General features: G+C 40.6%; 1 protein-coding gene across 8 annotated transcripts in view; it reads left to right on the top strand.

Annotated features, from left to right (window-relative positions):
• OSBPL3 (oxysterol binding protein like 3) overlaps positions 1–22,325 on the top strand; it is a 142,435-nt gene that overhangs the window by 36,226 nt on the left and 83,884 nt on the right. The window lies entirely within an intron of this gene.

The following is a 22,325-nucleotide window of genomic DNA, read 5'->3' as shown; positions in this document are numbered from 1 at the left end:
CCGTGGGTCTTTTATCCCTGTGTAGATGTACCCAATGGTGCCACTCTTCAAGCCCGTAAAGCTACAAAATGTGATTGCCTTGTCAACAGGGGTAGCTTTAACTAAAGCTCAGAACTGAAAACCTTTGGGTATATTTTAAGGTAACCAATTTAATAATAGGTGAAGGAGGTCAACATAGGTCACTTTTTCTTTTCCTTCTTTCCTATGTGGATTTCCCCCTCTTGTTTGTTCTGTTTGTTAATATAACTCTGAAGCCATTGTACAGTGTCCTGGAACCTTGGGGGCAGGGATGGCTTCCATTAAGAAATCTATTACTTATTTATTTTATTGACTTTAATCTCACTCCAGGCTAAAATTTTTCTTTCATGGCAGCGCTCTGCTAATTTGGTGCTTTGATGCATTATGATTGGAGAGGGGACCTTTAAGATTCAGAATATGTTAGGAAAAGTCAGAAATGTACTTTCAGCCTTGGTGATAGCCTTGAAAATGCAAACCGATATTCATGAGGAAAAGAGCTAGAGGCTCTTATATATAAATAAATAAAAAGAGAGCTGACACTGATATTTGTAGATTTCCCCTTCCTCCTCCACCGGAGTCAGAGTGTCACAGGCTTCATAGGGCCCCAAAGGCCAGATGTGAGAATCGACTTTCCTTTTCTTCACATATAATGCGTCTTTCTAGCCTAAAATCAGTTTAATGTGTGAGGTTGTCAGACTTTCCCAAAGAGGTTGCTTGAACTCAGAATAGCTAAAGAAAGCAGATGTTTAGATTCCTTGCACTTGTGCAAGTAGAGAAGTAATCCAGTGAATTCTCTCTCCGAACTTTAAGTAGAAGGCAAGGTATTAAGGAGCCTAATTTCAGCCCAGAGGATGGACTTCGTTGCTCTGACAAGCTTTCATATAGAAAGAAACCTCCTCATACATAGATAGCTGGAGTCAACTAGGCTTTACATTTTCTCCACCACCAAAAATAGGCACAGGGAGGAAAATCTTAGACATGGGGAGAACTTTCATTTGCTTTTTGGGATGATGCACTATACTTAGTGGTGCTGCCTAAAATGGAGGCCTGGTATGGAGAGGAGGAATGAGCTTGCTCATAACCTTAGGGCACACTGGATGTATTTTATGGTCTGCCAGTGGGAGGGAAATTGTTCAATTCCCACCCATGAAGGTATCTTCTAAGACTCATTACTTCCCAGAGATGACTAGGAAGATATTGTGCATATGGATAGTGTTCTGGAATCTTTGAGAACAATAGCTCCATGTATCATCTTCTCACAAAAGTGTATACACTTCTGTCTTGCTTCACTAGTTTCTCAGCTAGTTTATTTCAGTGTTTTTGTCATATTGCCCAACGGTTCTGAAGTTCAGCAAATGAAAGAATAAGGGACAAACTTTTCTGTGGTGTGCTAAACCTGTCTTTTTAATGTGTTTTTGAGTTGTGAGCATGTGCAGGACTGTTAGCCCCTACCTAAGCTGGCAGAGCTTATTTCACATTCTGTCCTCAATAGTTTCGGATAAGAGTAATGAAAAACATAAATATGTAACATACTCCCAGCTATGCCGGAGCTATTGCATCTTTCCTGGAAACAGCCCATCTAAAAAAAATACGACTTGAGTCTGTTTTCAGTTCTCAGAAGCTACAAGACAAACAATAGCTGAAGTGTGTGTGGGAGGGGCGGGAGGAAACCTTAACTGTGCATATATTTTGTTTTTAGACGTTGCCAGGAATTTTCAATAATTTTATTGCTAGCTGTAGGAAAGGCATGTGAAGATTGGAAATACTATTTCTTATAATACTAGGAATTAATACTTAGCTTTCCTACAGCATTTTCATCCATAGATCTCAAAGTACTTTACAAAGAAGGTTGGTATCATTATCTTCATTTTCTTCAGAAATTTGTGATGACTGCCTCAATCTCAGCTGTCTGGTCTAAGGGAAATAGATGAGTAGGTGCTGGGTTTTTCTCCTCCATGCTTCCCTACTGTGATGTTCTATAGCTATACATTTATTTTCTAAGGAGGGCACCTACTTATACCCGATATATTCCATGGAGACTTTTTGTCCTGTTGAGGCCCCTGTGTCACAGCCATCAGCCACCCCCCTTCTGAGTTCAGGGGGGCAAGACAAGACTCCTCAGACCCAATCACTAATGGGATCTGTTTAGCTAGAAATGGCTACCTGGAGCTATTGACTCCCTTAAGGCTTGGCTCTCTCTCCAATGCACTCATAACATCAAACAGCCTGGAACTTTTCATCTGATTAAGTATCAGGTATTCCTTGTATAAAAACTCTTCTCCTGGACTACAGCAAACAGGACACTTAGTATCTCAGACGTGCCAGGTTTGATGCACAGTATCAAGATTTCAACCTCTAAAGCAAGGACAATTCTTTTCGTCTTGCACTGAGAATTCTCATCTCAAGAAGCGCCCAGTGGTTTTTAGTAAGACTGAAAAGTACGGGACTCAGTCTGGTATAAATGCATGCATATACACATGCTGTGTTTTAAAACACTGGTTCAATAAATTTCAATAGCAACTATCTTAAGTTAAAATTACAACGTAAAATCAGATCAATTGACTACATGACCCCACTGGCTTGTGCAACTGGAGACCTATTTTTCAGAGAGTGCCTTGGCTTTTACTCTTAGTCTAGTAAAGCGTAATCACAAAGTGAGAATGGCACACCTTGATTCTGTTGAGGGGAAATGTCTGGGTGCTGCATGAGTGCTTTACCCTAACAAAAAGTGATACTAGCATTTAGTATTAATCTCAGAGATTTTTTTTTTTGTGCATTCCCTGGTTTAGCAGGAAAGAAGTAATGTTGCATTGGTCTAATGCCTTTTAATCAAGAATTTGAATGAACATCATTTAATAAAAACCTCCCCCAACTATGAGGCAAGTAAATGGTCTCATTTTACAGATGGGAGGAAATGTGGAAAAGACTAAGTGTTGGGTGACTTAAGGATTACCTTGGCTCTGTCAGAGACTTCTTTTGTACCCAAAGTCTTCTGCCCCCAGTTCTTTACCTTGAAGAAAGAAAATAGACTGGAAGAGGTCTGATGAAGTCGGGTCACTAATATCCTATCTTTAGCCTGTTTTAAAAACAAAAAAAAAAGTCTAAAATTTTAATTCCTGAGTTTGTATATAAATGGCTGCTACTCTTCTATCAACAGTTGTTTCTCTTGGCTGGTACTAACTAGAACAAGTGGCTAAGATTTTTGGGTAGTTTTAAATTTGTTTACTGCTGCTCCCAATGCCCATGATCCTGTGTAATTAATCAAGGCCATAACGCTTTTTCTTGATCCTTCTATGTTTGGCTATTAACAAACTAGTGCCTAGATTCAGGATAGATGGCAACTGGGCTAAACCCTCCCATTTCAGTGCCCTACAATTATTTATATTCTGTCACAAGGTAGGGAGGAACAAAGAGCTTGTAACAGTATGGTTGAAGCGGTAACTAACCTAACTAAACATAATAGGTCTATAAAGAATGAGCCCTGTGTACTGCATCGGAAACTCCTGCAGTAAAGTTTGTGCAAGAAACTGTGGAAAAATAGTGTCTGATCGTTTTTAGAAAGAAGTTTTCTTGGCTGGCTTGCACTTTAGGAACAGGAGTGAGTTAACTTCTGAAAACATTACAGTAGGACTTGTGCAACATGGGAGTCTGCACCACTTTTCCTAAAGGCTTTCGGGGCAGCCCAAGTTGTTCCCACTCAAAATTCTTCCTCCTCTCTCTGAAGTTGTGGATTCTCTTTTATCTTGAGCTTATCCTCTATTTCGGCCCCATGATTAGACAGACTTTGTGGTTAAAGAAGCCAGCAGTATCTAGGCACTGTGATAATACAAATAAATAGCAACAACTTGTGATCCTTGTACCTTGGGTAGTGCAAAGATGTCCTTATTTGCATGTGGCTGAACCCCAGTCTTCAGTAGGTTTGCATCCTAGTAAACATGGTAGGCTGAATATATTTAATCTTGTTTTATTAGAATGAATATTTGTCCAACCCTTCCATGTTCTTTTACATCTGCCTAGATTCTGAGGGGCTGCTTAAAGCAGCTCTATGCTTAAAACACTGCAGCGGTGCCACTGTAGCACTTCAGTGCAGATGTGACTGTGTTGATGAGAGAGCTGCTCTGGTCTGCGTAGTTAATCCACCTCTGCGAGAGGTAGTAGCTATGCTGCCAGAAGAAGCCTTCCCGTCAACTAGCACCGTCTACACTGGGGGTTAGGTCGGTATAACTGCATCACTCAGGGGTGTGGATTTTTCACACCTCTGAGTGAAGTAGTTATACTGATGTAAGTTTATAGTGTAGACCTGGCCTTATTTGTCTACCAAGAATGGATGTATTAGAAAAGAGATTTGCCACTTTCTAGGTGTGTAGGTCTTAGAAAAATATCAACCATGAATAATTGTCTCACTGGAATTTTCAGAAAAACAAGACCTCTTTTATTGGACTGTACGAGATATTTAAAGAAGCAAAGAAAACATGGCTTAAATTTAGAAACCATTGCAATTGCTAGATTTCCCTTGCAGTTTAGTAGTGATGTAAGTACTGCAGCGTGGGGACAGAACTAAATTTTTGCTCCTGGCATGAGAACGTTAGTTGGTGAAAAAAATAAATTTGGTTTCTCTCTTCCTTTCATCCTCCTGGTAAATGTCAAGTACTGTTGTCTCCCTTTAGGAATGGTCGTATCCAGATGGAGGGTCACAGTAACAGGAGGCATTTGAGGGAGGAGATTGGAGTGCCAACATCTGCTCGTTTTTGAGATGTATGGTACACAAGCTCTCCTGTGTCTCTTCTATTAACATGACCGGGGAAAACAACAGGTCATAAAATATGCAAAAGCTCTAACAGTCACCCACAAATAAAAGAATGAGCCAGTTATTTGGTTTCCAAGAATAAACTATAATAGTGGAAACTATAGAAGGCTCTTACATTGGAGCTAGTTAGATCTAAGCGATATAAAGTGGCATTGTTGCTTTTTGAGGAAGAGCTAGTGAGTACAATGAGTTTCATTAAAGAATGGTGATGAGTGAGCCTAGAAAAATGGAACTGTAGATTATGGGGAAGTTTCTCTTACAGCAAACTAATGGGCACAAGAATGATTTGTTGCATACAGTATATGTATATACTCTGTACAATGAGTGAATGAAAATGTTTGTCTTAATTTGAAATGCGGGGCTACAACATGGTGTGTTGCTTTAGAAAATTAGCAAATGGAAAGGAGACTAGTTGTTGCTTTTGTGTGGCCAAATCTACACATTTTGTTTTATTATATCTGCTAGAAATGCATTGTCTCGCTATTCCTCCTTTTTGTTTTTCTGAACCATGGATTATATCTGCAAAGTAATCTTTTTTTTATTTGACACATCCACTCAGTAGTAGTGGATGCTGCACTTATTTTTGTGGGCGTGGTTAGTGCATGACTTTGAATGAAAATGAGCAAAGTCCTTTCAATCAGTAATTTTGAAACTTTTTTTTTGAGCTTCTGATCTATAAAATGTAAAAACTGTGTACTTCCCCCTCCCCACCACCACCTTTTGTACACCTAGATCGCCCTTGCTTTCTTCCTTCAAATCCATTAATTCACATGATCTAGTGCCTGTTCAGACCATTTAAAATGAAATAATAAAAACCAACATAAATAATTAACTGCAGAGACAACAGGTGATAGCTCCTGAGTGGGTTTCTCCTTTTTAGTGTTCAGTCTCCCTTTCCCTTTTGTCATCTTTTGTGAAGATTTCTGCCTAGCCTGGGTTATGAACTTCTTGGTGGGAGGGCAGTGACACAGGAACACAGAAACTATTCTACTGGATCATCCCAGTGGCCCATCTATTTCATGATCCTGTCTCTAGCAGTGGCCAATAACAGACGCTTCAGAAGAATGCCTGTACTGGGTAGTTATGGAATAACCTGTTCCTAGGAAAAGTTTCTGCCTAACCCTCCTCAGGTAGAGGCTGACTATATAATATAATATAATGTAATATACAACATTATAAATATTGTGGCAGCATCGAGAGGTCCCAGTTAGGATTAGTGTCACATTGTGCCAGGCACTGTACACACATGTAAGAGAAGACTGTCCCTGCCACTAACCGCTTACAGTGTAAGTCAGTGGTGCGCAAACTTTTCCAGTTGTGTCCTTCTCCATTACAGCACAGCAAAGGCTTCCTCCACTGTGGAGCTTGGGCTGAAGGCAGAGCTGGAGGAGGAGTTTGGGTTAGAGGCAGGGAGGGAATGAAGACAGAGCTGGACTGGTGGCAGAGCAGAACTGGAATTGGGGTCAGGGCAGAGTGGGATTGGGGGATGGAGCTGGGCCTGGAGATGGACCAGGACTGAGGGCTGAACAGAATTGGGAGTGGAGCAGGGTTGGAAGTGTGGTACTCCCTCCCCACCCTCTGTTGGGGCTGTCCCATGCTCTGCTGCACCACCACCCCCAAAATGTTCCTCCATGCCCCTCTGGTAGGGCACCACCCCATAGTTTAGAGTAGTTACTGTTGATTTGGAAAGGGTTAACTGCACTTTGAATCAAACCATTGTGAATGTTAATTCACGCTTAGTTTCTTTATTGCCAGTTTGAGTTATGTTGACCCTCTAACTTCATCCAGGTGCTACTGCAAAAGTTGTCCTGTTGATTGGGTAGAACGTAGCACCATCAAAAGTCCTCTGGTAACCAAAAGCTGACCTAGAGGAAGAGTAGTGTCAGGTTGTCTCTCTTGTAGGCAGGGGTAAGAGTGTTGCAGATCTGCAAGAGCAATGGTCAGGGCCATAAAAATATGAAAAATTGATACAGATGTTTTCCACGCTTAGCCGAACAGTCAGCATCACAATCATTTGCCATTTGGTCTGTTCTTGCCCAGGTGCTTGACCTGAGTCCAAATTGGAACAGACTTCATAGATATTCAGTGAAATGTTAAAAAAATGTTCAGACTCTTCAATGACACAAACAGTCTTAATTCATAAGTTGGTTGCCTTTTAGCTAAACACTCGAAGTATGTGCTACTTTCTCTGACCAGCATCATCTAATATACAGTGACATTTAATTGTCTTTAGGCCCTGAGGAATGGGACTGAGTGCAAGACTTCAGTATTGCTTAGTTAATGAAATTCTAGTTTTTGACCTGGAGATGGAGAACATTAATGTTTTTAATTTTTCTTTTCAAAGTTTGGCTTTGTGATCCAACTAGAAGTCTTAACATGATCTCCAGTTAGAATGTGGTTGTTATAACAGAGGACAGGAAGTTTGTTGGAATTACACCTCTACCTCGATGTAATGCTGTCCTCGGGAGCCAAAAATCTTACCGCATTATAGGTGAAACCGCGTTGTATCGAACTTGCTTTGATCCACCGGAGTGCGCAGGCCCGCTCTTGCCCGCTCTTCTCCCCCCCGAGCACTGCTTTACCGTGTTCTATCCGAATTTGTGTTATATCGGGTCGCGTTATATAGGGGTTGTCATAAACAGAAAGTTAAGGGTTAATGCCTCTTTTACCTGTAAAGAGTTAAGAAGTTCACCTAGCCTAGCTGACACCTGACCAGAGGAGAACCAATGGGGAACAAGATGTTTCAAAAGGAAGGAGGAAGTTTTCTTTGTTAGAGTTTTCAGTTTCAGCCGGAGTGAAAAAGATCAAGGAACCAGCCTCTTATCAGAGTAGTAAAGTTTTAGAAAGGGATAAATAGGTTATGTTTTTTTCTTTGTAACTTGTCGTAAGTACCCATTAACAGAAGTTATCAAAATTTGGGTATCTTTTTGTCTGTATAAGAATTGTGCCCAGGGGAACATCCTCTGTGTTTGAATCTGTTTGTCTGTGAGAGTAATCAAGCTGGTATGCTAATCTCTCCCAGAGGTTTTCTTTTACCTTTCTTTTCTTTAATTAAAAGCCTTTTTCTTAAAAAAAAAAAAAAAGAAAAAGGGATTGATTTTTTTCCTTGTTTTTAAGATCCAAGGGGTTTGGATCTGTGTTCACCAGGAAATTGGTGAAGTCTCTTCAAGAAACTACCCAGGGAAGAAAACGTCAGTGTGCTTGGGGGTGGTGCAGCGTACCAGATCCAGCTGGTAATTAAGCTTAGAAGCATTCCATGCAAGTCCCCTACATCTGTACACTAAAGTTCAGAGTGGGGAAGGAACCTTGACAGAAGTAGAGGTTTATTTATGACGCAAGGTATTGCTACAATACACTAATTGTAACCATAAATACCTTATATAAACCCAAAGACCAAATGGATTTATGCAATTGCATAAAAAGCCTAAATAATAAGGCAATTTACTACATCCAAACAGTAACAAACACACCTATCCTCATTTGATCACAAGATCCTTACAAACGGGCGAAACCCAGGGTGCTTAGACCCATATTGGCTTGCTCCCGAAGTGGTCAGTCAGGTATTGGCAATGAACCCTTTAAAGAGTTTACTTTTTATTCTTTACTACCTTTTCAACAAACAAGTGCTGCCTTATTGCCAAGTGCTGACCTTCAGCTAAAAACCTATTTGAGACAAGTTGACCCCCCCCCCTTTTTTCCAGACTTAATCACAGATAAGATTTTGCAACCTCCTTCTCCTCGCTATCTCTTCTCCTCTTTGTTGATAACAATTTTTCCTTTTCAACTAGGTTCACATAGGCCCTAATTTTTTTAGATAACACTGGTATGCGGGGATAGGTAGAACATGTTATGGCTCATTTTAAGCAGATTTTTTTATTTAAAATAATCTGCAGTTACCCCTGTTGGTCAGAGGCCTTCTTTTTAGAAACCTCCACATATTTCCAGAAGCTTATGCCCAAATAAAATTCCCTTACTCATCTAAAGTGCCAAACGGACTCCTCATATTTCATTATTAATCATTTGAACTAGACCAGGGGTTGGCAACGCTTCAGAAGTTGGTGTGCCGAGTCTTCATTTATTCACTCTTAATTTTAAGTTTTGCGGGCCTGGTATACATTTTAACGTTTTTAGAAGGTGTCTTTCTACAAGTCTCTATAATATATAACTAAACTATTGTTGTATGTAAAGCTAAATAACGTTTTTAAAATGTTTAAGAAACTTCATTTAAACTTAAATTAAAATGCAGCACCCCCCCCCAGACCAGCGTGAGTGCCACTGAAATCAGCTCACGTGCCACCTTCACACCTGTGCCATAGGTTGCCTACCCCTGAACTAGACTTTTTCCCCTGAGTCATTCCTTCTGAGCCTATGTAACTTCATTTCAAGGCCTTTCTTCTACTTGCTACTCTGGGCCTTTTTTACACACCTCTACACACACACACACACACACACACACACACACACACACACACACACACACACACACACACACACACACACACACACACTTTCTTAACTAAACTTAAGATAACCCTACTTCTTTAATTTCATATTTATCCTACAGTGCTAATTAATGCAATGTAAGGATTCTCTGCCCCTCTTTCCTTGTAGGGAATATTTCATAGCTGCCAACAAAACAACACTTCTGTACCTACACCATGAAGTACACCCTTGAAATTTTGAGACACAGGATGTTGATTTTGCTACTGAAATTTGTAACACCTAGCCTGTGCAAGGTAGTTATACAAAAGCTCAGATACAATGCCATTTATTTATTGTGTTTGGACTAAATGGTAGTCAATTTTGAGACCTTAGTATTTAACTCGCTACCTAGAGGAGAAACTTATGTTCTTGAATAAAGACATGAGGCTTGATTGTCCTTTTTCATTTATATCAGGGTAACTCCGTACTTATATCAGTGTTGAAGGAAGGAAAACCAGGCCCATGGCATTTCTAGAACTGATTTTTGCAGTGTACAAAATCTAGCAAATTATAAACATACCAACACATGTTGTTGCTCTCCAGGTGTAGACGTAGCCAATCTGTGTATTAGGTTTCATTTACTGAGAGAGAGAAGATGGAATGAACAATAATTGGATTACCATGCTTGATTTACTTTCCTATGCACGTTGTGTGGCATCAAACTATTTGACAATCCTCGTGTACTTGTTTGTGCAAGTGCTGCTAGCTTCTTAGATTTGCCTGGGAAGTATGGGGAAAGTGGTCTGACCTATTCCATTTGGGAAATGTAGCTACCTGTAACACTCACCTGTAATACTTTTTGTTTTGTTACCCAGTGTTTGGGGCTAGCTGTAGAAAAGAATTAAAAAAATTAGGTATTTGGAGAAGAGGAAAAATGAGGCTGATAGTGTACAGACTGGCAGTAACAGACGTGAGAAACTGTTAAAATCACATGTGGAGTCCCCAGGCAAACAGGAAGACAGACAATTTATGGAATGAAGCACAGGCAGTAAGTTACAGCATTTACTGGAGGCTTATTATCCTGAAGGGCTATGTACCGGAATTGCATAAACAATGTGCAAGACCTGACATAAGTGCTCTAAAAACCAGCTTGTTAAATACCAGGATGACTAAACGCAACTTTTTCTTGCTTCCAAACACTTGAAACAAATTGTATATAATGCAGAGATGGATGAGAATTTAGGTGCCTATGAACATGGTATCATTTCTAACATATTAAAAATCAAAGTGAGAAAGAGAATGCAGTTCTTGGGTCAGAAGAGTGTTTAACACAAACTAAAAACTGAGCTAGAATTAAGGGGAGATTTTCAAAAGGTACAGCAGATAGACAGGTGCCCAGCTCTCATTGAAAATCATCAGGAGTTGGGCACTCAACTCCCTCCTATTCATGCCTTTGAAAAATCTCCTCCCCGCACCCAAAAACAAACAAATAAAAAAAAAAATCTAATTCTACAAAGACAAAAGTTCAGTGTGAAATACCAGAATCTCTCAGTCCAGGTATTTGGCAGAATACAATTATTTCTTCCTGCTCCTGGATCGCAGGCTTTCAGGGTGAGCCAGGTTACTGTTGTTGACAGAAGTCCGTTTACTGAGGTGGCTCCAAACCAAAGGTACCAAATTGTGCAAGTGTTTCTCAAGAATTATCTCCTGCAGCAGTCTGTAATTTTTATTAGCTTTTGTAAACTGCTGAAAGCAATGATAACGTGATGAAATGTCCTGTACTTTAACTGTCTTCTCCAGAAGTCACAGATGGAACTAGAGCAGGGGTTCTCACAACAAAATTTTTGGTGGCCTCAGAATGCAGCCATCAACTCTTGCTGGTGGCTGCTCTGACACTGAGAAGTGGGCCCCCACCAGCCTGAGCCCAACCGCCCCAGAAAAGTGGGTTCAGGAACTCACTGGCTGCCTGCGGAGTCCTAAGTGCCCTGTGCCACAGCCAAACAGGAGCAGGGGAGCTGCCCAGGAGAATGCCCTGGCAACTGAACACCAGAGCTGCTTCTGGTGCCACACACATGCACTGGCCTCTTGTGTCTCCAGAGGCGCTGCCCAGAGCCAGCTAAGAGGCTGTGTGGGGCAGGGCGCAGATCCCTGCTGGCCGCACCAGTGCAAACACCAAGGCAGTGTATCCAAGAGCAACACCTGAGTGATTCAGGGAGGGGCCACAGCTTTGCCTCCCCTCCCCCCAATCTCCGCCATCCTTTGACGGCTGTCATGGCCGCAATAAACTCTGCTGGCCGCATGCGGTCACAATGGCTGCATTTGAGAAATGCTGAGCCAGAGTGATGCAGGAGGCCTGCTGCTTGTTGTGCTTTTCATCCATTTTATGGTCCAGCTTCTTGGCCACTGAATGAGATGGCAGGAGTTGTCTCATTACTTATCCTCTCCTCCCTTAGCAGCTGGCATTGTAAATCCCTCCCTGCCTCCGCCCCCCCTGGAGGAGCACCCTCCCTTTTCAGGCTGTAAATTGCTGACCAATGTAGTAGTAGTTGCTGCAACAGCACCTTGTCTGGTAGTTCTCCAGATTAGGGGCAGTTTTAAAGCTCAAAATGTCATTCTGACAAAGTTCTGGATGTACATGGCCTTTGGTCATCAGCAGAACTGCTTGGCCTGTCATTCTAGTCTAATTAAAGACCCTCTCCTTCACATTGAAGTACACAAATACACTGTGTGTTCTTTGCTGTGCATACGGTACCCTTTCAACATCCGCATGCTGCTAATGACAAAACTTGTTTGGCGTATATCAGCTATAGAAATCTGTCAGTGACCCTTTTTTCTCATCTTTAAGGAAAGCCCAGAAAGATGAACCAGGGAAATCTGCTCAAACTCCTTCCAGTTTTGCTGATCTTGGTGGGTGGTGGCGAGGAGTAGTGTGGGGGAGTTGGTAATCGGAAATCTGAATTTGATGGACTCCCCACCCTTTCCTTTGCTGCAGCAACAAGCATATGACTTGCTTTCTTCAGTTTGAACTAAAGTGGGAAGATCTAGTGAAACTACAAATGCTGATTCATGTAACTTCTAATGTAATCTTTTCAGCGATCACTCATCTCTCAACAGTTATATTTAAACAAACTTCCTGCAGCAATGCTTCTCATTTTGGGATGATAAAAATAAAAGCTCTGAGCCATTTTTTGGCATACTTTGTGATATCTTCCCAACACACTACAGCACAAGTTTGGTTAAGCAGAAACTGAATTTGTCTTTTCAAAGATACTTAAGTTTCTTAAAGGAGAGCTTAGTGTTGAAAGGAAAATTGAGTGGCTTTTAATACTGGTGTTTTGAATTCTGTTTACTTATGTTACTATTCATAGTAATTTTCTCTTTACATTTACTCTTCAGTATCTGCTGAAAACGAAATTTCATTTTTTCACAAACATTTTTGAATTAAATATTATATTAATGTTAATATCACATTGTTTAAAATAACAGATCTCAAGAAATGCAAAGCTAAGGTTCCAACAGCAATGTTAAGTTGTCTGCATTGCACATGTGTAATATTGTCTATTCCTGACAAAATCAGTGCTAGAGTTATACATAAGTTTAAGTGTTTGCTGGAGAGGAACCTTCATTTTTTCCCCCTTAAATCAAGCAAAGACAATAACCCTCAGTGGAAACCATATGTATGCAACAAGTTTCAAATATCATATTTGTCTTAAAAAAAAAAAAAAAAACATTGCTGATTCATGAAACAAGTTTCTCAAACATTTTCCCCCTTTCCTTCTACACACTCTCTTCCATTATTTTTTTAAATGCTGGAATAGATTTTGCTCAAAGTGTAAGTGTGTGTGTGAGAGAGAGAGAGAGAGGAGTTTGGTTAAATCTCTTTCACTTTTGGATTTGGGTTTGGTTTGGGGGTTTTTGTTTTCTTTATTACATAAACAAATATCTCTTCAGATAAAGACCAGGCATAGAAAACATAATCACCAAACATGAATGTTTCAGAACGTTGTCTTTCTGAAAAAGAGGTGATAGAAAAATGTGGTGCTGTCCTTACTAGAATGGACACAATCAGCACCTGCTTATACTTCTAATGTTAATGTTTCCTAAACTTTGCACCCTAGTCTTCTCTTGTGTGGAATTATTTTTGTGCTTTTAGCTCTTTGCTTCTACTAAATAGGTCTTTTTGTCAAAGCATATTTTAATGAATTAGTCAAATGGATTAGTACAAATTAAAGGAAAACCTTTGTCAGTCAGGATTAAAGCTTTAGAAAGGTGTGAAACCAGAGGTGTAACTATCTTTGTGCAACAATATTGATTATCTAGAAAGCCATCTTGCTTATCTCCCCCCCCCTCCACACACACACACACTTGGAAAAATGGGAAGGAGGGAGGAAGAAAAACAAATTGGTGGGACTTCCATTTTTTGTTGGTGTTCAGGTGCAAGTTTAATCAGGAATTATATGAATTATGAGGCAGGTTGCATTTATAGCTCCTCTTCTTATATAATCTAAAAATAAAGCCCAGATAACTGAGTTATAGTAGAACTGTAATTTTAAAACAGCCATGGAAATGCTAAGCAGTGAGGAAAATGGTAAACTGTGCATGAATGAAGTGTCCATGAGAACTCTGCTGCCAGTCTTCTCAGTATTCCCATTCAGTGGTGACTGGAGCTGGAATTGAAGTGATAGAGCGCTCCCTAGCCGTAATAAGACAGATTGTTAAATTATAGTACTGATGCAACCAACTCAGTTGAGGGGCATTGTAAATTCTCTGTTCTAACCCAGTGCTGGTAACTCATTTTAGAATAACTCAAATCTTAACTTCTAGAAATACTTGGAAATGGGGAGCACATCTGCAGCTTCAATTACTTAGACTTAATTAAAGAAAAAGCAGTTATCTAGTAGGCTGCAATAACTGATACAGATCTTGATTCTGCAAAGTGAGCCACCAGTGCAGACTGTAGGCCTTCATGGAAACCCATGAAACGTTTCACAGGAATAAGGATTTGTACCAGTGGCACCTCTTCCTGGAGTGGCGCCATGATTTGCATTTGAGTGCTATACTGTAGTTGGAAGGATTGGGTCTTTGGGAATAAGTCAAGTCCATTAAGGCTTACGTTCATCTTTCATATTCTGGTCTGTCTACAATAGTGCTAAATTATTCATTAACTCCAGTCCTTCCTTGTTGGCCAATTTCCTATCTACAATTTACAGACATCTAGATATTAAACTGACCTAGCTAAAAAAATTTTTGCTTCTCAAAATCGTGGAATTTGCCACCTTCAATATAAAAAGGAGTATTCGACTTGAATTCAATTCTAACAATGCCCATCATCTTTTCAAATAGTGGATCTCCTTAGTGGGACTCCGAGGCACCCTGGAAAGGACAGTGGCAGTGAGGGGTCCTTCTTTTTCTTTAAGTAAATCTCTTTAAATTACACTAACACATTTTCCCAAATTCAGGAAAGGCAGGTCCTTCACTAACAGAGACAAAATTCTGAGTAAAATTTTCAAAGGCATCGAATTCCCATTTTCAAAAGTGACTTAGGCTCCCAAGTCACTTATGTACTTTTGGAGTAGTTTATTTTTTAAAAACCACACAGCATCACTTAATATAACCTTTGCTTAAACTAAAGACTTTTTAACCAAGGTTTCACAGACTTGTATATTACTGTAACTATATATCAGTGTGCAGTCTTGTCACAAACCATGGAGAAAAGAGTGAAAGATCCTCTGGATCAATAAAATGGAATTGCCTTCCATCTCCTTGCCTATTTTAGAAAAGAGTGAATTTCAATCCTATGTGAGGTTGCAACTGGTCTTTAGAAGACTTGAGACAGTGACACCATTTTCCCTTTGTTTTACATCCTCCTTGTCATTAGGCAATTTGGTGTGCAGGAACGTGTTTATCATTTAGCTGGAATGGGTTCTGTGTTCCACTGTATAAAAACAGTCATTGTGACCTTTCCCTTCCTTTTAACGTCTGTCTCGATGTTTAAGATCATATTTGCTCCATCAGGCAATATTTGTAAACTGAACATATATATGCAGTTCTATATCTTGTGGCTGTTTGTTTTGCAGGTTTTCCAGTGTTCTTACAAAATTTAAAGATAAGATGGGGACCAGAGAACTTAGTAATTTATTAGATAAAGAAACTATATTTATAGCACATTAATTTAATAGTACAGAATTATCTAGTAATCCTACAGTCCAGCAAGAGGGTTCATCATGGTTACAATGACAAAGAATCAGTCAAGACTATGTAATGGGTATAATTATGTTCTTATTTCAGTTTATGAAACATAATTTGAGAGATGTAATCACACTAAAAAAAAACTGATCAGTGGGAAAATTGATAGTGTGTGTGTGTGGTGGCGGGAAGGAAGGACCATAATTAGATAGGAGGAGGGGAAAATGTTTTCCTGTCACCTATCAGAGGCGTAGCTGTGTTAGTCTGGATCTGTAGAAGCAGCAAAGAATCCTGTGGAACCTTATAGACTAACAGACGTTTTGGAGCATGAGCTTTCGTGGGTGAGCACATGCATGTGCACATGCATCTGACGAAGTGGGTGTTCACCCACGAAAGCTCATGCTCCAAAACGTCTGTTAGTCTATAAGGTGCCACAGGATTCTTTGCTGCTTCCTGTCACCATTTCTCATTGCCTGAGTCCTGCTGAATGGAGCTTACAGAATATATATTTATTCTGAATTACGCTTCTGGGCAACTCCCCTCCACCCATAAGTACACCAAAAACATGTAGCCCTCAATCCCACAGAAGCCTAAGCATATGCTTAACTTTAAGCATATGAGAAGTCCCTTGGCGTACTGTTGCAGTGAGTTTAATGGAACTGCTTGCATTTAAGCATGTGTTTCAGTCCTTGCATGACTGGGGCCTTTGCAGCGAGTAAATGTTTGTGCATGCTGGCCCGTTTTGTAAACGCAGTGTTATTGCAATTGTCCCATGGCCCACTGATTTAATGAGGGGGGAAATTTTCAGATACAAGTTCAAGAACTCTTTCAGTCCATTTTATGTCATGTTTAGCTCATTATCATTGTATTTGAACTAGAGTTCTTAGAAGGTTTTTTTAATTATTTCTTGGCATTAAGGGAAGAGCTGTGGAACTTTTCCACATATGAGTGCAGTTGATTGAAGTGGTGAGATCCTCCAGTAACTCCCTCACTCTGTGAGCAGAGCAAAGAGAGAAATGAAACCATGACAGTTTGATCCACAACTCAATATATGTTCTATAGATCAAAGGAAGAACCGTGTCTAGTTATCATCCCATTGGTGGTAGGTTTTAAAACCCTAGGTGGTGATAGAGGTGCTCAAAGAATGGAAAAACTAAAAATCTGCAAAAAGTGCAGTTTTTTCTTTTCCTAGTTTATTTTCATTGAAATTCCGATGTTTTCAAAAATTTCCTGTGATGCCCACTGGACAGATATATAGCAGAGTTCCAGTAGGAATTAGAAGAAAATCCATTCTGCCTGGCAGTATTTAATTCCTACTATAGATAGCCCAGTCTTCTCAAACCTTAATGTTCCCTCACTATTTCCAAATTATTGCCTCCAGAAGACATACTGGAAAAAGTAAACAGTGCTACTGAGAGTGATGCCCAATATTACTGTTTAAGAGAGAGGTTCGTTAGGCAAGTTACCGAAGAACCCAGAACCCTTTCATAAGTACGCCTCTATCTCGATATAACGCTGTCCTTGGGAGCCAAAAAATCTTACTGCGTTATAGGTGAAACCATGTTATATTGAACTTGCTTTGATCCACCAGAGTGTGCAGCCTTCTCCCCCCTCCCCCCCCCCAGCACTGCTTTACCATGTTATATCCAAATCTGTGTTATATCGAGTGGCATTATATTGAGATAGCGGTGTACATGCAATTTCCTGAAGTGGCTGAAGCATCTCTAGGCTGTGATTGGCTTACCTTTTAATAACCCTGGAACTACCTGTGTCATAATTACACCATGTTACTTTTTCCCCCTTCTTTTTTTCTCATTGCACGTCAAGGTGTAGACTGGGAGTTTCATGAAGAATTTCAGAGAATTCCTCACCCCCTTTTCTCTACAGCTTTCCAGTAGGTTCTGATGTGAAATGATAGAATCATAGAGTTAGAAGGGACCACAAGGATCATCGAGTTTAACCCTGCCAAGATGCAGGATCTGTTGTGTCTAAACCATCCAAGACAAATGGCTATGCAGCCTCTTTTTGAAAACCTCCAGTAAACATGCATTGAATACTCAGTTTCTGGGGTGGGCGGAAGGAGGTAATTTTAAAAATATTTTTAGAGTGCACATTGACTTACTTTTGAATTTATGTAAGATCTTGCTAATATGAAGGACTGAATTGATCAACCCAAGGGTTAAGGAAACAGTAGACATGCTTGTCTGACTCCACGAGAGGCTGAACAAGCTTGGCATTGAGGCAAATTTTTCTTTGGTATTTTCCTTATGACTTATTCTAGTGGAATGTTCCTTAGGTTCTAATTCTCCTGATTCATTTTGGATTAGAATAGGCACTGTCTTTTGTCATGGGTGATTAACTACAAGCATTATCTATCAGCTACCAAATGGGTTTTAAATGATTTCTGCTTTTTGAAGATAAGTAGGTTATTTACAAACTAACTTTCCTCATTAAAATAGTGTGCCTAGGTACTATGAAAGCCTGACCCAGGACTGAAGGAAGGATTTAGGCAAGGGGAATTAATACATTTATATTGCAGTGGCACTGAAGAGCCCCAGTCATGGACCAGAACCCCTGTGTTCTAGATGCTGTACAAACACCTGACTAAAGAAGTTTAAACACATTTTCCAGCAAATAGGCTGGGTAGATATGAAAGCACTTTAATTGGATTAACACTGACTTTCAGGGCAAAATCAATTTGATTTTTGTTTGTGTTTTTTCATTTCCAATATAACATTTATCCAACAAAATAATTTGAGAATTTTGTTTGCGAGCTAAATGTATTATTTTAAAACAATACCACACAGAAAACTGCTGACTTAATGTTCAAAGGTTAGTGCACTAGGAGTGCTGCAATTACTTCTATTGGTGGCTTTTTTGTTTTGTTTTGTCTTCCGTGTTCCTCCCGTGTTCATAAAGTGGACTTTAGTGACAAAACTTGCATCTTACTCTGTCTCCACATTTAAATGCTCACAATAGCACTTTTTACCCTAATTAACTCTGAGTCAGCTGCAAGTCTTCATTTTTCAAAACAATAACAAAATTTCCTAATGACAGGGCTGCCTGGGGGGAGTGAGAGGGCAAGTGGGGCAATTTGCCCCAGGGCCCACAGGGGCCCCAATGAGAGTTTTCGGTGGGTCTTCAGCAGCAGGTCCTTCAGTGCTGCCGAACACACCCAGATCGAATGAAGGTCCTGCTGCCGAAGACCCCAGGCCCCCTGAATCCTCTGGGCGGCCCTGCTTAATGACATTGATTTCGTACTACCATTTTCTAACTTTCATCTCTTCTCCCTTTCTTCTGCCATGAGCTAGAAGGACATTGAGACTCTGCAGTGAGTTTGTAGCATTGAGAGATACAAGAAATAAAACCAAACGTTTAATTGTTATCCTGAATTAGTGAAACCTTCAGCAGTAGCACTAGAATCTCCAAGTTGGTGTCTTTTTAAGGGAAGTGGAAGTCTATCAACTATATCTGCTGACATATTTTTACCAATTGTTTTAGTTTTTAATATAGGAAAAATTAGACTGGTTATTTTTAAATTATAATTATTTCATAACCTCTTTAGGAGCAGATAGAGGAGAGTCCCGTCTGAAATAGGACAAACTCTTAATGAACGTCAGCAGGGTCCACACAGTTATTCCATGGTAGGCTAATGTCATAGATTTTAAGGCCAGAAGGGACCATCATGATCCTCTAGTCTGACCTCCTGCACATCACATCACAGCTCACAGAACCTCACCCCCCTGCTCCTGTAATAAGCTGATAATCGCTGTCTGAGTTACTAGAGTCCTCAAATCTTGATTTAAGGTCTTCGAGTTACAGGGAATCCACCATTTTATTCTAGTTCAAACCAGTAAGTGACCCATTCCTCTACTGCAGAGGAAGCCGCGCGCCCCCTCCATCACCCCCCAAAAGAAAAACAAAACCCAAGGTCTGTCCACCGGAAGCTTGCACCCCTCCCCTCCCAGCTTGCTGTGAAATAGCTGTTTGTATAGACAATTCCTTAGTGTAACTGAAGGATTGATTGACAGTTTAGTAAGACAATTTGGCTCTTCAATATTTTTGTGGCGGTAAGTTTAATAGGCGGTGGTCTAAAACAAAATATCACAGAAAAGCCCTGTCGTTGTTGTTTGGCATGTTTGATTTCTCTCTTCCTCAAGCTTTAACAGCAGCTGCCAAGTCTTGGAGGAAGAGCACGACAGTTGTAAATACAAGACCTTGAGATATTAATCATAAACTTCACAAAGGAGAGAGTTAAAGAGGAGTGCAGAAAGATTACCAAAAGATGCAGGGGTTTCTGCAATCTCTCATGCACAAATCTGGAATTCCTCAGCTGGTCGATGACATTGTGAAGCATCATTTGGAAGCACCAGTCAAAAAACAGAAAAGATCTGGGGCAGAGGGCACTGTTTGTTTATTTCCAATCTTCCCCACAGTTCTACCTTGTTCAGAGCCAATCACAGAAGCCTGCTCCTGTTTTGCTGTGTGTGGTGGCATTTTTTGAGTTTGTTCTACTCAATAAACACAATCAGGGAAATTTAAGGAGGAAAAAAACTTGCTGTTTGAGGAATACCACTGCTGTAGAGTCTCTCATTTCTTTCAGGACTCCAAACTAGGGTTGCCAGGCATTCTGGTTTTTGACCAGAATGCCTGGTCAAAAAGGGTTGCTGACAACTCCAGTCAGCACTGCTGACCGGGCTGCTAAAAGTCTGGTTGGCAGTGCAGCAGGGCTAAGACAGGCTCCCTGCCTGCCCAGGCTCCACACAGCTCCCAGAAGCGGCTTGCATGTCTGGCCCCTGGGGCAGGGGCAGTGCAGGGAGCTTCCCTGATTGCCCCTCTGCCTAAGTGCCAGCTCCGGGAACCACGGCCAATGGGAGCTGTGGGAGTGGCACTTGTGGGGACAGGCAGCACGCAGAGCCTTCTCACCCCAAATCCCTCATCCCTAGCCCCACCCGAGAGTCCACACCTGCAGCCAGAACCCTCCTGCACCCTCTCTGCCTGCCCCAGCCCTGAGCTCTCTCCTGCACCCCAAATCCCTCATCTCCAGCCACACCCCAGAGTCCAAACCCCCTTACACAACCCAACCCCCTGCCCCAGGCTGGAGCCCCCTCCTGCACTCTGAACCCCTCATTTCTGGCCCACCCTGGAGCCCTCAGCGCTTCCTGCATCCCAACCCCCTGCTCCAGGCCAGTGAAAGTGAGTGAAGGTGTGGGAGAGCAAGTGATGGCAGGATGGATGGAGTGAGAAGGGGTACAGCACAAAACCGAACAACTCTGCCATCAGAAAGTTGGCAACACTACTCCAAACCAAATAATATGAGTATGGTACTGATTATCTTATCCCTTTTCTTATTGAATTAAAAAACATTTTCTGAAGCTGCCCCAGAATTCAGCACGGCTGTGCTTAGTAATATGCTTTAGAAATCTGGGAGCACTTGGCACAGAATTTAGGTCTAATGTGCCTCAGAATATCCTGGCTGGGTCCTGACAGCGATGGTTCAATAGACTCACAGTGCACTTTGTAAATTAGAGCCTGCTTGTGGTCATGAACTGTTAAACTTTGCCGTTTTGCAAGTATGTCAGCCAACTAACAGAGAAGTTAGAGTGGTGATTTCAAACCACAAGAGTGGGAAACTTCAAGTGGGCAGCGGTCACCCTGTAAATAGTGTTACAAAAGCATTTCCTGCATTGGACTTCGGAGTGGGTAGAAGGGTGCATGAATGATTAACTTTTTCTAAATCAGTTTCAAGTTCCTTTTATTGAAAAAAATATTTTTTAAGCATCTTCTTGTAAAGAGAGACTCATCTTTGTAAGATGGCTATTTAAAAGATTTACGAAGGAGCTAGAAACTGATCGAGAGAGACATGTTCTGTGTGAAGTCAGAAGTCAACTATTTAAAACCAAGGTAAAGTGAGCTTTATAGATATTAAAAGCACTAACCTTGGTGAAAAGGCAAAGGGGGGAAATGTCACCCAAAATAAGAGCAGGAGAACCTAATTTCCTCAAAATTGCAACATTCCTAATCAAAACTGTTAAATCAGTAATAACTGTATAGACCAGGCCCAATTTGTCATGTAGTTCACCACACAGCTGTTCTGTATGCCATATTTCTTATACCTCACTCATTATCGTAGAATCTGATGGTAGCAATGTTCAGTCACTATTAATCTGGCTCATATATGAAGTAGTCACATAAGGGAAAATTTTTCTCTCCCCTCCCCACCCCTGACTATTATCAGATGCCTGGGCGATCCAGTCTTGGGAGAGGGTGGGGTTTGTTTTAATTTGACTTTAAAGAATGGTAGGGCTATTTTTGCTGTAACATTTTTTTAAGCTAAGTATCTCATTTAAATAAAGGTGAATTAGGTAAGAAAAATACCACGTTTTAGATGGAAAGGGGGATATTTTGGTAGAAACTTCATAGTAAGTCTTTCTTACAGAGAAAATACATTTATTGATCTTTGTAAAGATCCTCTGATAAGAACATCTAAATTCCAGTTTAGAGCAGCACAGAGAGGTGTTGTCTGAAGATCTGGGGAAGACCATGCTGTATTAGGTTATATTTGGACAATTATTTTAAAGAACTACCTTTTTCAAAAAGGAAGCTTGAATTCCTTAATGTGTGCCTTAGGCCTCTCCATTTCCTCGGGTTGCTCTAATCCATCTTTTCTCTGAATGATTGTATTTTTCAAGCCTTTAAAACAAAACAAAAAAACCCTGCTCAGTGCATGAGGAGGCTAAAACACTACTGTAAGCTGGCACAACTATTTATTTAAGGCAGTGATTTATTTAAGGCAGTGGAGTCACATGCATTTATGTCAGTAATAAATGGTGTAGAAAATTCCTTACTTTTATAAGCCATTCCTCCTACCATGGAAATTTAGGCTGCTTTG

This window comes from Chelonoidis abingdonii, chromosome 2 (assembly GCF_003597395.2).
Source record: "Chelonoidis abingdonii isolate Lonesome George chromosome 2, CheloAbing_2.0, whole genome shotgun sequence".
Lineage (NCBI taxonomy): Eukaryota > Metazoa > Chordata > Testudines > Testudinidae > Chelonoidis > Chelonoidis abingdonii.
This window is presented reverse-complemented; position numbering and strand designations above follow the sequence as displayed.